The sequence below is a fragment of the Sturnus vulgaris genome, chromosome Z (genome assembly GCF_052056855.1).
Source record: "Sturnus vulgaris isolate bStuVul1 chromosome Z, bStuVul1.hap1, whole genome shotgun sequence".
Taxonomy (NCBI): domain Eukaryota; kingdom Metazoa; phylum Chordata; class Aves; order Passeriformes; family Sturnidae; genus Sturnus; species Sturnus vulgaris.
This window is the reverse complement of record NC_142283.1, coordinates 71,609,311-71,625,506: the sequence shown is the minus strand read 5'-3', so window position 1 is coordinate 71,625,506 and position 16,196 is coordinate 71,609,311.

Here is a 16,196-nt window from a genome sequence, read left to right as displayed (position 1 = left end):
GGACATCCACCACTGCTCTGGGCAACTTGCGCCAGTGCTTCACCACCCTATTTTGAAGAAATCACCAGTATTGAACTCTGTCAAGGACAGTGTATATATATGCAAGATTTACTTTAAAGGCAAAACATGGATATTATTTCAGTCAGTAGGACTAAAGGCTTTCAGAAGTGCAGGTTGAACTGAAGCATCCTGGGGCAAACAGTAATCATTCTGAACCTTCAGAGGTGATCTTCAGAAGATGAACTTCCACACCAGACATGTTCCCACACCATGACATGCCAAGAAAAGTGAAGCCTCAGCAGCAAAAGATAAAAAGATACAATTCCAATGTGATTTTGGAAGAGAACAGAAGCAATCCAAACCATCTAGTGAAACTGCTCTGAAGAGCTCACTCACTTTTTCCACAGTGGAGTAGAAAGACATGAGCCTATGGAAGAGAATTAAAGGAATGCTAAGTAATAACTGGGACTCAGTATAAATAATGAGGGAGTGTAAAGAATGTATATAACTGGAATGTATAACCATAGAAGATTAAAAAAACAGCCAAACAAACTAGAAAGAAAACAAAAGCCAATACAAATTTTGTAGGGAGCACATTCTTGGCACCATCCTCTAGAGGAAAATTTAGAAAAGAAAAAAACTTTAGATGATGAGGATGGTAGGCAGGTAAAGGAGAATGTAGGTACTGAAAATAAAACCAAAAACTTTCAGGGATATGAGCTAAAAATGTATACAAGAACATCAGGAAGAAGGATTCAGAGTCAACTGACTGTGGTTTCTCCATCTGGAGATTTATACAGCATCCTTCTGATTCCAAGTGGGCACTGCATCAAAAATGTTAATAGGAGAGACTGTTTTCAGCTTGTGCTGTATAGGCAGCTAATTATTTTCTTATTGGGACAATACTGGCAAGGACAGGTTCCCTGATTGTTTTTGATCCAATCTGGAATTTGTAATTTTATTCTATAATTGGTGGTTTAGAAATAGCCTCTTATAAAGGCATGGGAAACATGTACTTGGCCTTTGCAAAGAGGGTAAGGGGAAGTACGTTAGGAGTCCTCCTTAAGTATGTCTCAAGGACAGGATGGATGCAGTTCATCAGCTTTCATTCATGTGACAATTTTCCGAACAGGAGCTGGACAGAGTATGTGCATTGTCCCAGTGACTGCCTGCAGAGAATTCAGAAAGCCCTAAGTGCCTTTATATATAACACAGAATCTGGGTGCCTGAAGAATAGCTGTTCTTATAAAACGTGGTTGCATGACATTCAGCTTTTCCTTGGCAAGGGACAGTGAGGACAGTGGTAGAGCCTGGATGTGTGCTGCCATGGGTTCTCAGTGTATCCACCACTGCACATTTGTATGTTAAATCTTTGTAACCTGTCACTTCAGCAGCAGTAGTTTTTGTGCCATTTAAACTCACATAGCTACACAACAGGTATAAAACCCAATATGTACATTACCTTTTTGAAAAAACAGTGTATTTGCAGTGTTTTGGCAGAATATTCTCTTTGGCACAAATAGATTGCAAAAGTGTTTAGAAGCTGCAGATTGTAGATAAATACCAACTGGGATTTCAAGGGTGATGATGTTGGCCAGATGCCTAAAACCCAGCTGGCTTCCTTACTTAATTACCTTTGCTCTATGGGCCATAGAGCTTTTAAGATCTACATACAGTAAGAAAAGTTTCCTGAGTGTACATGCTGCAGTTCAAGCTGCATCAGTACCTGGGCAGAATCTGCAGCATCAAATAGGTGCAGTTGAGAGAAAGATATATAATATACATGCAGGAAAAGTGCAAAGTTCAGGAATATCTCTGTAGATTCTGTGGCTTGCTAATTAGTGTCTACGCTTTGCTAGAAACTTACATTAGAAATGCAAAAGCCTAGGTAGGACCTGAAAAGAGGAAGATCTATAAGGTATAGAGAGTAATTGCAAAACCAGACTAAGATTTATAATTTGATTTTGGTGGCAGGGAGAGAGCCCCATTCAGAAAATGATTCTAAACAGGCAGTCTGGTTGCAATCGGCTAATTTCTACTGAGATTTTCTATTTACAGATAAAACTCAACTTGCTTTTACAAGGATTCGGGTCCAACTGCTCAGAACAGTTGAGCAGTTCTTCTTCCTGCACACCATTTGTAGAAAGCTTAATGGGAATCAATCCTGGCATCAGTTGTGTCCTGCAATAGACGAGTGGGCACAGGGCTCTGCACATGGAGAGCCTCTGTCTGCCTGGACACCACCGTGTGCTGCCTTCCCAGTTTTTCTCATTGCCAGCACATAACAGGCCAGCCCATGTCTCAGCAGAGAGACTTCCTTTGGTTTGTTTTCCTTTTGTTTACGGTTTGATGTTATCTTAGATTACCTCAACGGGTTAAAAAATGGGTCTTGTTTTCAAAGGTTGTTTTGAAAAGTTGTCTCTAGGAAGTACTACCAGCCCTGGTGTCCTGCCAGATCACTACACTGAAGTGATTGCTTTCTCTTCGATGGGCAATTTGCTTTAACACTTTAACTTCTTTTGAAAAATAAACCTGAGAGTCTCAATTATATCCTTGTGGTTAGGAAAAAGAGATGTTTTACCAAGGGAGCTAATTTGTTATGACCTTAGGTAAAATGTCAACTGCAATAAAAACTATTTTCAAGTGCCATTTATATACTAAGATTTAAAGAAACACTAAAATATATCTGGCTGTGCTTGCAAAAATCTTTATAACTTCACAGTCTCAGAGATAATGAGGCAAAATGTAGCTTGTTTCTTTCAGAGTAATGGCATGACTTTGTGGTCACTAAATGCTCAGTGGAATTTTTTTTTGAGAAATCATTATAAGCTTGGGCTTTAAAATCACTGATTGCACTTTAGAGGCTCTTCTAGTTTCTCTCTCATGGATTGTGATGAGCAAGTTCACAAGGGGTTCTTGTTTGCCAGGAGAGTGGGTGGCAGAAAGGCCCTGCAGACAGACAATGACAAATCAGAGGGCTGGGCAATCACCAACCACATGGAGTTTAACAAGGGGAAGTGTGGGATCTGAACCTGGGCCAGAGCAACCCTGGTTGTGTTTATAGACTTGGGAAGGAGATGCTGGTGTGACACAGAGATCTGAGGCTCTGGGTCGATGGCAAGTTGAACACGAGCCAGCAGTGCCCTGGCAGCCAGGAGGGCCAACCCTGTCCTGGGGACATCAGGCACAGCATCACCAGCCAGGCAAGGGAGGGGATTGTCCTGCTCTGCTCTGCACTGGGGCAGCCTCACCTCCAGTGCTGGGGGCAGCTCTGGGGGCCACAGTGTAAGAAAGGCATTGACCTGTAAGACAGTGTCCAAATGATGGCCACGAGGATGGTGAAGAGTCTGGAGGGGAAACCGTGTGAGAAGAGGCTGAGGTCATTTGGTCTGTTCAGCCCAGAGGAGACTGAGGGAGACCTCACTTTGGCCTTCAACACCCTCAGAAGTGGAAGCAAAGAGGTAGATACTGATCTCTTCTCTGAGGTAACCAGTGACAGGACCCAAGGGAATGGCCTGAAGTTGAGTCAGTATCAGAATAAGATCAGATATCAGATATCAGATATCAGAATAAGTTTTTCCACCCAGAGGGTGGCTGGGCATTGGAACAGGCTCCTCAGGGAACTTGACACAGTACCAAGCCTGACAGAACTCAAGAAGAATTTGAACAATCCTCTCAGGCACATGGTGTGTTTTTTGGGTGTGCTGTGCAGGGCCAGGAGTTGCACTTTATGATTCTTGGGAGTCCTTTCCAACTCAGCATATTCCATGATTTTATACATTAAATTAAATTATTCCAGTTCTCAGAAAGAGTTTGTTAGGTTTGTCCTGGGAACACAGCTCCTCTCTTCAGACATAAAGGTAAGTTTTGCAAAAAATTATGTAAGTAAAATACTATACAGCGAAGTTTTCTATGTAAGATGAAAAGACGATGTTGGCAAAGTGTGCATTGTAATGTCACTGTCAGTCACTGCTCTGAAATAGATCAAGCCATGATGGCTGAATAGCAAAGGTCGTGCACTCCCACTGCCTCCTACCCCCACAAGGAGCTGGGAAGATGAGATGAGACTTTCTTTAAAAGTTTCTGGGTTTTCACTGCCAAGAAGGTAGGGATAAATGTTCAAAGAATTCCTGTGCAGAGAGGCCCTTCATGGGCTGGGCAGGGCAGAAGGGTTATTTGGAGGCTGGCTCCAGCCCTGCCATGTCCTGTGGGATTTCAGTGCTTGCAGTGGGAATGATGTCTTCTCTGCTTCCTCCTAAATCCAGGCAAGATGGACATTTTGAGCTAAAGGACTGAACTATAATTACTTCATTTGACAGGAGCTGAACATGAGCACTGTGAAGATCTCATGCCAGCACCCTGGGGACTTGTGAAGGCAAGGAGAAGCGGAGAAGGCAAAATAAAACCGAGAGGCACTGTTGGAAAATGAACTTTTATTAGCCTCAAAATGGGTCTGTATCAAATCCTAGACATGTCTATTGCTCACATCCTCTAATCTGAGCCTTGCTCCAGATCTCTCTGCTCTTCTCCCTGCTCCCTGGGTCCCTGGATCACTATTACAGCTTTGCCCAATGCTGCATGCCTGATGTCCTCAGAAGTGTCCAGCAGAGGTGGGTTATTGACTGTGGGGCTGTGCAGGGCATGTGCTGGGCTCTCTGCTCCTGCTGCCCTGCTGGTGTCACCTTGTCCATGCTCCTTTCCTACTGCCACTCTTCTTCTGGCTCCTGGACAGGTTCCTGGAGCAAAAGCACAGCCTTGCCCTGGATGTCATGCCTGATATACTGGGCTGTGCCCATCAGACCCAAAGCATTGGCTGTGGGACTGTGCAAGGCAGGTACTGGGCTTTCTGCCCCATCTGCTGGGGATGTTATTCTCAGTCCCTCATCCGTGCCTTCTTCCAGGTCTCTCTCTTATTCTGCGTGTTCCTCAGATCTCTGGATCACAATTACAGCTGTGCTCAGGGTCTCACTTTTGAGTACTGGGCTGTGAGAGAGGAAATAGTATTTTGCTTCAGCCCAAAAGGGACTATGGAATAAAAGAAGGAAAAGTGTTAATTCTGTTTTCTACTTGGTTTTAGATGTCGTTTGTTTAATCTGTTCATTGCACCATTTAAGTGTTGGTGGGAAGCAATAGCGAAGTGAAAAAGGATAAAAATGAGAGGGGAGGGGACGGAAGAGTGGGCAGTTGAGAGAGAGTGTAAGAATGTAAGTCCCTGAGTACTCGGCCAATAGGAAAAGGGACAGGGACTGCCCAGGGAGAGGGTATAAAAATAGGGTATAAAAAGTTGCCATTTTGTTGGAAGATGTTTGCATTCACCTGTCCAGGGAGAGACACGCTCCTAACTCAGCTAACTCAGTACAAATAAACAAAAATAAAGTTTTATTTTGTTTCAAAGACTTTGTCCCCACTTAATTGTAATAATTGTATCCAAAAATGAGTTTGTTTTCAACAATTTGGGGACTCGTCCAGGATCCTTGACCTCTGACTCTGCAGACCAGGACGTGGGGAGAAGGGGAGGCATGCCCTGCTGATTTCAGCAACCCCGACCTGTTGTTGTGCCCCATGAGGGCTGCAGACCTGGACAGGGGACTCTAGAAGCAAAAACAAAGGGAAAGGAAGATAGGGAGAGAGTAGAGTTTATGCACACCAGGTGGTAACACCTGTGCACAGAACCCAGCTAAGAAATTGACTGTTAAATATTACCTGGGTGGCTGGAAGGAGTAGGACTGGTGTGTGTGCTTGAGATGCAGAATTGCCTGTGGAGTCCTTCTAACTGCAGTTCTGTTATTCTGCAAGGGATAAAGCCAATGAAGGGATGAAGTGAGTCATTCCTAGGAAGGAATACTATGAAATGGGAAATAGCTGCAGCAAGAATAGAAGGAGTGGAGAGGAACTTAAGGACTCCACTTTGAACATACCTCCAGACAGGCCTTTGGGAAGGATGCTCAGACTGGGGACAAAAGCAGCTGTCTTGTACCTAGGGGATGGATCAGGGAAAGATGATCCAAAATCTTATGTTTGAATGAATTAAAGAACCCATTAGACCAGACCTGTTGTACTGGCCAAGATATGGGTCTTTGGAAGATTGGATATGTCAGGATTTAAATGTCTATGTGAAAGCAAAGAACCTCACAATACAGAACCTTACCTGTTGAGAGGATGAAGCAGCACAGCGCTTCATGATAGAACCTCAGGACTGGGCCCAGGAAATCCCTGAGAATGTTTTGAATGTTATTAAAAATGTGGCAAAAACAGCACTGATACAGACTCCCGATGATGCCACCCTGATATTGAATTTTGCACAAGTCAAACAGGCCTCTGATGAAACCTTTCTAAAATTCATTGATAGACTGAAGGGCACTATTGAAAAACAAATTGAAAGCGCAGATGCCCAAAGGGAAGTCTTATGCAAAATGGTTACTGCCAATGCAAATATTGAACATGAAAGAATTCTGAGGGCCCTCTCCCTTGATCCAGAGCCCACAGTTGACCAAATGATGGCCTGTGCCAAACTGCAATCAACTGAACATACAGTAGCAATGGCTGTTTCAAAAGGGATGGCTGAAGCATTGGCTGCAAAGTGTTTTCATTGTGGGGAGACAGGCCACTTCATCGAGGACTGCCCAGACAGGAAATCCACTGAGGACTCTCCGTCTACATGCAAGCCTCACACACCAGGTGTGCAAACTCTTGCCATTGTAGGGCTCCTAATCATTGCCCAAAGCCTTTCCACCAAGAGATTTTCCATCGTCAACAGTCAAAAAACTTCCAGGGGAGTGCAGGGTGTTCAAGGACAACAAGTGGAAGGCTGTTCCTCCCTGCAGTCCCTGCCATCTGGGAGGACAGGTACGAGGGAAAGTCTTTTGGCAGCCTTTGCAAATTAAATCCAGGAGAAAATTGGTAAGTGCCCTTTCTATACAATTTGACAATGACTAGTCCTACAGCGTTCCCACAGGGAGATTTGGGCCCCTTGATGGCCCCAAAGATATCTTGGGAGTAGGCAACTGCATAGATGGGCCCGATGAAATTCATGTTATTCCAGAAGTCCAATCCTTAGGCCCATCTGATGAAATTACACTAACTGTCTGTTGCCCCAGCCCACCATACTTTCTGGTGAAAGGAACTATTATTGCACAGACTTTGCTATTGCCAGACTTTGATGATGGGTTCCCACAGCAAGCTGGGTGAAGGTCATAGGCAAAAAGAAATCGATTATAGAGTGTTGCCTGCTCGGGAAAGGTAGTGATCTTTACTTAAAAGGAATGGCAGACACAGGGGCTGATGTCACACTTACAGCCATCATAAGTGGCCCACAAACTGGGAGCTGGCCCCAGTCACTGGGACTATCTCTGGGATTGGAAGAGCCACCATCTCCATGAGGAGCAAACATCCCATCCCCATGGAGGGACCAAAGGGCTGAACAGCTACCATCAGGCCATTCATTGTAAGAATGTCTATGACATTATGGGGCAGGGACCTCTTGTCTAAATGGGAAACTTGGCTAGAAATCCCACCTCCATCATGGGATTTCTTGTCGGGACCACTGAGGAGTGCGCCACCCCACCACTCACATGGAAAACAGAGACTCCAGTGTGGGTGGACCATGGCCCCTTTCCACAGAAATACTGCGCACTCTTGAGCTCCTCTAGTTCACCCTGGGTAGTTATCCAGGCCAAATTTCTGCACATCCACCAGGCCACAAATTGTTCAAGTAAAAATTTAATCTGGTTCCAAAACCTCTCCAAAGCCAGACTCCTCTTCAAGCCCTAACGATTTTCACAGACGTCTCTGGAGCATCCCATAAATCAGTAATGACTTGGAGAGATCCTCAGATGCAGAAGTGGGAGTCTGACATCCAAATCGTTGAGGAATCCCCTCAAATTGCAGAATTAGCAGCCATCATTAGGGCCTTTGAGAGGTTCTGAGAATCTATGAATTTGATCACTGATTCGGCTTATGTGGCTAGAGTAACCAGGAGGGCCAAACATTCTTTGCTCAGGGAGGTGTCCAATCCCACCTTGTACAAATTGCTTTTGCAACTAATACATCTAATTTCCCACCGAAAGCATCCATGTCATATTATGGATGTGAGGTCACACATCGACCTCCCAGGACCCATCACAGAGGGCAATCTGAAAGCAGATGCCCTGGCCGTGTCAGTGCACATAACCAATGTGCCTGATATCTTCCACCAGGCTAAGCTGAGCCACTTGTTCTGTCAGCAGAATGTACCCACACTAATGCAGATGTTCCAGATACCGAGGGACCAGGCCCGAGCTGTTGTAGCTTCATGTCCAAATTGTCAGTATGAGCAGTTACCTCCTACAGGCCTGGGAGTAAACCCCAGAGGACTTAACAGCTACCAGCAGGGGCAAATGGACATTACTCATTATCATGTTTTTGGAAAACTTAAATATCTCCATGTTTCAATTGACACCTTCTCAGGGGTTGATTTTGCCTCAGTCCATGCAAGAGAGAGTGCTAAAGACGCCATCAGGCACTTTCTCCTTGCATTCACCACCCTGGGAGTCCCTGAAAAGGTAAAAACAGACTATGGTCTGGCTTATGCCTCCCAGAGACTCTGAGACTGTTTTGCTCTCTGAGGGGTGAAGCATGATAAGGAGAGTATGTTTCCAGAGATGGAGATTACCGAGGGACAGCTTTTGCGTTGTTTCAAAAGCATGGAACCATCTTCTCTCTGGAGACGTAGTAGGCTGTTGGAGTGGAAAAGAGCCAGCTGTCATCTGTCTCGAAGACTGGCTTGGAATCTCAGAACATCAGAGAAAGAGAAGAGAGAGAGGACTCAACTCAATGCTGAGCCTAGCAGAACTCATGAGCAAGTAAACTTGTCTTTCTCTGCCTCTGCAAAGCCTCAGGAAAGCTGGAACACCGCATGTTTCCCCAGGCAGCACTGAGGAGTCCTCTTCTTGTTCCCCTCCTTCTCCCTCTCCACATGGTCAGCACATCCTTTTGTGTTTTCCATCTCTTGTGGCAGCCCACGGCTTTCACAAAGGCCCCTTCCCTGCTGTGCCCCACTCCTTGGCCCGTGTCCCCACCCTGCCAAGGACCAAGGGAAGCTTTGCTGAGGCGGGAGCCGCTCCCACTTCTGCCCTGTGATAAATGTGATTCGTGCTAACTGAATTGTAACTATATTAGCAAAATTGTGCTCAAATCAGTAGAAAATAATTGTTACAAAACAAAAAGGAGATGAGTGAGACAAAGCAGATAAATCCTTCAGATGTTAGAAGAGAGTCATAGAAGGATGTAGGTTTGACAAGCAGCATCTAGGAATAGAAAGTTTCGACCTTGAAATGGGCTGAAACGGGATGATTCCAGGCATGGGATTCCAGGCAGGATAATTAAAGTCATATTATAGAAAACATTTACATAGTGTGCATGCATTACCTGCAGGTTACACCTCAGTCATTGATGAATACAGAGAGCCTTCATCAGAAATAAGACCCTCAAAAGGATGAGAGATCCCTAACTACTAGTAGAGCATGTGCAACACAAGATAGTGACATAGATTTTAGGAATAGAAACTAGGAGGAGCTTTCCAGAAAATTTTGTATGAACATGTATTAGCATATAAATGGGATTCTTGGCCTTGATTGCTGGGTACGTGATGAAGGGTGAGCCCCTCCCCATACCCTGGTCGGAGGGGGGCCCTCCCCTGTCGGTTTTGCTTATGCTTTATCCAAACCTCAATTATACTAAATTACTCACTGCCAAATTTTGTATATTCTCAAATATATCAAATATATCTAAATATATCAAATATATCTAAAGTATCTAATACTTTGATTGTATTCATTTTGTTGCTATTAAAAATTTACTACTAAATTTAATCTTGTTGTTTGATAAATTGGACAAATAGAACCTCATTGATAACAGCCCCCATCCAAGGCCTGAGGGGATTTTTCCCCGCTGTGCTTTGGGCAGGAGCTGTGGCCCCATCCTGCCTTTCCAATCAGTGAGGCGGGCTCGGCAGCGACAGGATCTTCTCCCCTCCACCTCTCCAATCACTGCCACCCATCCTCGCACTGCTTCCACTGGCCCCTTGTGACTCTTTAATCAACTTTTATTAGCCTCAGAATGGGTCTGCAAGAAGTCTCAGACCCATCAAATCCTGGACAGGTCTGTTGCTCTTGTCATTTAATTGGAGCCTTGCTCCAGGTCCCTCCAGAACCCTCCAGGTTCTGCCTGCTCGCAGGTCCCTGGATCACGATTACAGCCTTGCCCATGACCTCACACCTGATGTGTTCTGCTGTGTCCAGCACAGGCAGGTCATCAGCTGTGGGGTGTGTGGGGCATGCTGCTGGGCTCTCTGCCCCTGCTGCTCTGCTGTTACTGCTGTCCCCTCATGCTGCCTCTTCATCCATGCTGCCTTTTCATGCTGAGGCAGCTGGTTGCCTATCACAGCCATCTGATGCAGCTTTTTAAAGACATGCCTTGCATGCCAAAATGTTGGATGGCTTCATTTCACCTCATTTCATAGAACCAAAATGTGTCATCAGGCTATCCTTGCCAGTTCTGTTGTCGCTTGTGTTTTTCATGGAAACTGCTCCTGACATTTGGATAGTCCAGGAGACAGAAGTGACAGCTTTGGCACCATTCCTCTTACATTCCTTTCAGTCATTGTCTTGTAAATTCAAGCCCCTGGCCTGTACTTTGCATCAAGCTGCTGTCCTGGCTGCAGCCAGGGGAGCATTATTTTTGCAGTAGCCAGGAGGAGCTTGGCTTTGACACAGGGGTTAGTCTGTACCACTCAAATCATTACATGGGAGAAGGGGAAAGCTGTCTTTTCCAAGGGGTTTCTTCCCATCGTGTAAGCATGGTCAGGGGACTGTGGATTGTCCCTGGTTCTGAGCTGGAGGGGGCAGTCGGGGATTGTGTCCTGTCAGGGATTTCCAAGGCAAGCAGTAATGTTTCTTTTCTTGTACCTTCTGTCTTTAGTATTGTTGTTACTGGTAGTTTTCTTCTTTCACTGCTGTTTCCAGTAAATTGTTCTTATGTCAGCCCTTGTGCCTCAGTTTTTCTTTCCACCCCACTGGTGGGGGAAGGGAGAAGGGAACTGGGTTTGGTTTGGGGTTTCTGTGGGAGCACTAAACTGGGGAGTACCATTCCTAAATCATGGCAGTAGCTCTCATGACAAAAATATAAAAGATATGCCTTCTCCTGATGGTCTTATCTCATTATCCCATCAATACCACAGACTGTTAAAAAAAACCACATGAATAGATATTTACTTATTTATCATTATGAATGGAAAAAGACCATCTGTGAGGGTTGGACTCAAGCAAAGCCTTGAGTCCTCTCCAGATCTTGGAGGAAAAGCATTAATTTGCCTTTTGAATCATGCTGAAATTAAGCTGAAATATGCTGAAATTAACCTTTTTTTGCTGCAGAGGAGGTGAGGAGGTCAAGCATATCATAACTTTGTGGGGTCTGAAGAGCATTGCTAACACTTCTACTTACTGGAGAAATTGTGTGCATGCCTTTGTACTGGACTGTAGTAAGGGAAATGGTTCCTTCAATGCTCCAGCACACTTGTCACCTGAGTTTCATCTATTCATAATATATTCTTTGGTATAAAAAGAGAAAAGGTAATGTAGTGGTGAATTTTGCATTATGTTGGGGATGAATTAATGCATGAAAGCCTTCTGTTAGTTCAGACTTCAAATGTGAATGTTTGGTTTCTTCACTTGCTTGAAATACTGTTCTGGAGATGGAAGTCAAGAAGAGCTTTATAAAATTCCCTATTGTAATTTATGAATTTAACTGACAGAAAAAGATATTGAGTTTGAAATATCGACAGAGTTTTTATTTCTTCTGTTGATCCAGAACATCTTTACTAGAGACCAGAATGCACGCTGTAAACAAAACCAGTAAGTATGAAGAGTAAATGCATTATTTGGTCAGAAAGGTGACTGAGCTGGGTTTTGACAAGCTTACCTTGCTTTGAGGACCTCTTTTTGCTCCCATGCATTTCAGTAGAAAAACTCCTACACGTTTAAATCATGTAGTACGAATTGTAAAGGCAAGAGAGCAGCAAAAGTCTTTAGCAAAATAATGGAAGTCTGATGAAGAGAAGTATCAGGACACTCAGCTGGTCTCTTAGTGAATGGAACAGAAACAACAAATGAAAGCTTGATCTTTCAGGAAAAAGAGGTCTGTTTGGAAAAGGCTGCATTCAGCCAAAGATATCACACTTACCAGGAGAAAGCTGTGCACTTAGGGAAGAAAAACTGTCTGCTGAGAATTAGCAGTGCACCAATATCCAGGAAGCTGAACTTTGGCAATGTGTGAGCAATTCTCTGAGCACTTCCTAAGATACACGGTGCAGTGGACAGGGGACTGAAGGCACACATCTTTTGGAGGGAGTCCTCTGTGGCTTTGGGAATATCTCAGGTAGTGCCTCGGGAAAAAACGTAGAAAGCTTAAGGAATACACTGAAAATTGTTTCTTTCATACCCTGTAACAGAAAGGTTTGGGGTTTTTCTGCTCTGGTTGTTTTGAAGGCCCGTTGAGGCTTGCTTGTTGTCAAAGAATTTCCTTTGTCTTGCATCTTAAACAATCGAAAACAAAGACTTCTTGTTGTTTTTAGGAACATGTTTTCCTCCCAGTGCAAAGTGATGCCTTTTCCAGGGCTACGTAAAACAGAGGCCAGACAGAGTTAAGGGAGTAAAAAGTGGGTATATTTACTGAAGGGCCTGCAGGTACATTTTGGGCAGAGGAAGCATGTCTGGGGCTAAACCCAAAATGGATGATGTGTCACGAGTTTTCACATTTATAAATTTGGTCCATTTGCATATTGGGGGTTAATCTTCCAATTACAGCTTCAGGTAATGAAGTAATTTCACCCCAAGTTTTCTCCCCTCAACTCACTTTTGTTTATACTTTTCAGGGCCTGAGACAGTAATATGTCCTTGATTCCCAGGCCTACAGAGGAATTGTTTTGTCTGACCAAAATGTGAAGACACTAATATAGAGTGCTAACACGCTATATGGAGCTTAGAGTTACACACTAAAGAATTGTAGGATTACAAATATATGAAAAATATACGAGCTAAAATCCTAAGGCATCAAAAGCAGTTGTGGGAGTCCTGTTTCTGCAGACTTGTTAGATGGTTTAAAACAACTCCAAACATCATGATCCTGTATATCCTTGCCTTCTACATTTTAGAAGTGGGGAAGGTGTTATTACTGCAGACAATTTAAAATCATAACAAAATATGGGCTCCGGTTTAATTTGAGAATGGAAAGCAAATGGTATTGTAAAGCTTAATGTTTATGGGAAATAATGTTTTTCCTTTACAGTCTTTTTCTTAAGTCTGAAATGTGTAAGAGGAAGTTCAAAGAGGATTTACACACTAGTTCCTATTTGGTTATTTTCCATATGTGATGTCAGCAGATTTCAGTGGGTTAGTCTAGGTTCCTGAACAGCTGAAAAATTTTGAAATCACCTTCCTGGGGTTTTGAAGTATGGTATAACAGGTTGCAAAGAAAAAGATCAGATTGAGCAGGCTTCCTGCTTTCCCTTTTTACTAGGAAAGTGAGAGCAGAGTGCTTAGAAATGGGAGATGAAGGCAATCAAAATAATTTACAGCATCTTCTGAAACCCATCCATTATGGCAATGATTTAAAACTTGATGGGCTTTTTAACAAAAAACAGTGTACCTTTCAACAGCTTTGAGACACTACCTCCTTCTACACTGCCAACTGTAGCTGAAACCTTTTGGGAGAAGATGTTTTATTGTTTCAGGGGAATTTTCAATATATCCTAAAAAAAGGGCCCATTTTAGTGGAGGCCAGTTTTGTAAAGAAAATCAGACAAATATATACATTAAAAATCCCACAGCTGGACTGACAACATTATTTCAAACTGTTTTGTCGATCAAAATGTAAATTTTTTATTTCTACACAGTATTTTTTTCAAAAGCAGCAGTAATTTTACACTGATCACAAAGCAACTTCCTCACAAAGATTGGATCAGGTTACTAGATTGGAAAAAATCATAATTTGCATTCAAATATGGATTTCTCACTTTCAGTTCAGATGTGAAATTTAAGTAAAGGGTCCTGAAAGATGAGGGGTTAGCTGTGAAACAGCAAATTGTTGCAGAAATACACTTTATACACATGGATACCATGGAGATGTTCTCAAGGGAAGGCTGAGTTACTACATGAAATTGTTAATTTCAAAATAAGTCAACTGAAAGTTTTTGAAGATGCTGGGAGTGGCAGTAGTTCTGTAAATCAGGCTTATCCCACTGTTGAAATTATTTTTAAAGTCACCTACAGAGGAAAAGGTGGGATTTGAAAGGTGCAATTTGGGTTCAAACTAGCTTTGAGTGCTGAGCAGTGTTTGGTTCTGCTCCAGGAAAAATAGGTGCTAAGTAGTCTCAGTTATGAGTAGTTGTTTAGGAGCTCTGTGTTTATTATCTTGCTTTCTTGTAAGGTCTGCAAATTCCAGTCTCTTTTGGAGTTTTCTTCTGCACTTTATCCTGTTTCTTCTGAGTAATTTTTTTAGATACCTGACAGCAATTGTACTGGCATATAGTGCTATATGCTGAATGTTTGTGGAAAGAAGTTTACTTTGAAATCAATAAAATATAGTTTTATAATTCACAATTTGTCAATACAAAGATGAAGGAAATAAAATTTTAAAATTCTTGTTAACCTTCCATTTCAACCACACAACACTCCTAAAGATACACCTACTTCAAGACCAGTGAGTTTACTCAAGACTTTTCTGGTGTACTTCATTCAGCATGGAAAATTGCCTCTTATTCCACGTCTACATAGTATAAAACACAAGTTCTGCCTTTTCTGATAGTGAAATTCCAAATTCTGAAAGCTGCTTCTTTCCATTCTGACAAAGCTCAGCAGTTTGTTATGCATCCATGGAGGCCTCCTGGCTTTCTTGCCGAATTTTGTCCTTGCTGGGAAGCATTGCTCCCAAGCTTGGAGCAGGTGATCCTTGAAGTTGAGCCAGCATTATTGGGCCCCTCTGCCCTCTAGGGCTCTCTGCCATGGGGCTCTACCATGAAGATCCTGCACTCCTCATGTGCAGGGCAGTGAGCTGTCAGTGTGCTCTCCTCACTGCCCTGAGGATCTTCTTTGCTGTAGCCAAGGCTGCCTTGGAGCACTGCATCCCCACCCCTGTTGATGAGCACAGGCTCCAGCATGGCACCTCTCCTTGTTGGCTCCTCAGTCACTTGGCTGAGAAAGTTGTGGTTGACACATTCAAGGAGCTTCCTGGGTTGCCCATTGTCCGTGTTGTCCCTCCAACATGCGTCAGGGTGGTTGAAGTCCCCCATGAGGATCAGGAATTGTGAGCATGAGGACATTCTTACTGTCTGCAGAGGGCTTCATCCACATCATCCTCCCAGCTGGGTGGCCTGTAGCAGATCTCCACTCTAAGAACTCCAGCCCCTGCCCTCTCCTCCCCTCAGGCTTCACTCACAAGCTCTGGGATGGCCCCTCATCATTCCCCAGGCAGAGTTCCATACATTCCAGCTGATCATTGACCTAGAGGGCTACATGCCATCCTTACCTCTCTAGCCTGTCTTTCCTAAAGAGCCTGAAATCTCCCACTCCAATGCTTCAGTGTTAGGAGCCATCCCACCATGGTGCCAGTGGTATCATCCATGCACATCTCTGGTTCTTCCTGTTTGTTCTCCATACTATGTGCATTTGTGGATAGACATCTGAGCCGGGCCATGGACAAAGCTGACTCAGTGTCTGGAGTATCTGGAATGCCTTTACACTGTTCCAGGCATCCATTACAGGTGTTGGCATTGGACTGGCAGGATTGGGATGGATAGGTGCCCTCCCCCAGCAAATCTTGACCTGCATTACATCTATTCACTGCTATGCAAATGATGTGCCATCATTTAATAGATCTGCCTTAATTAACACAATCAAACACATGAGTAGTTACCTTGAGGTCAGTGAAAACACTCTCTGCTTGTTAACTTGGAAACATGCTTCATTACTTCTTAAAATAATCACTTGCCTAAATTAATTATTTTAAAAGTTCTGTGTATCAGCCATACAAAGGACACTGACAGTACCCTTTACATGGATCATGTAGCACCACTATGTGGAAAAGACAGGGGAAACAGCCAGGCTGAAAATGCAGCCAAAGACAAAACATTCCTCTAGGGATGTGTGGTGCTAGCTGAAGGTATT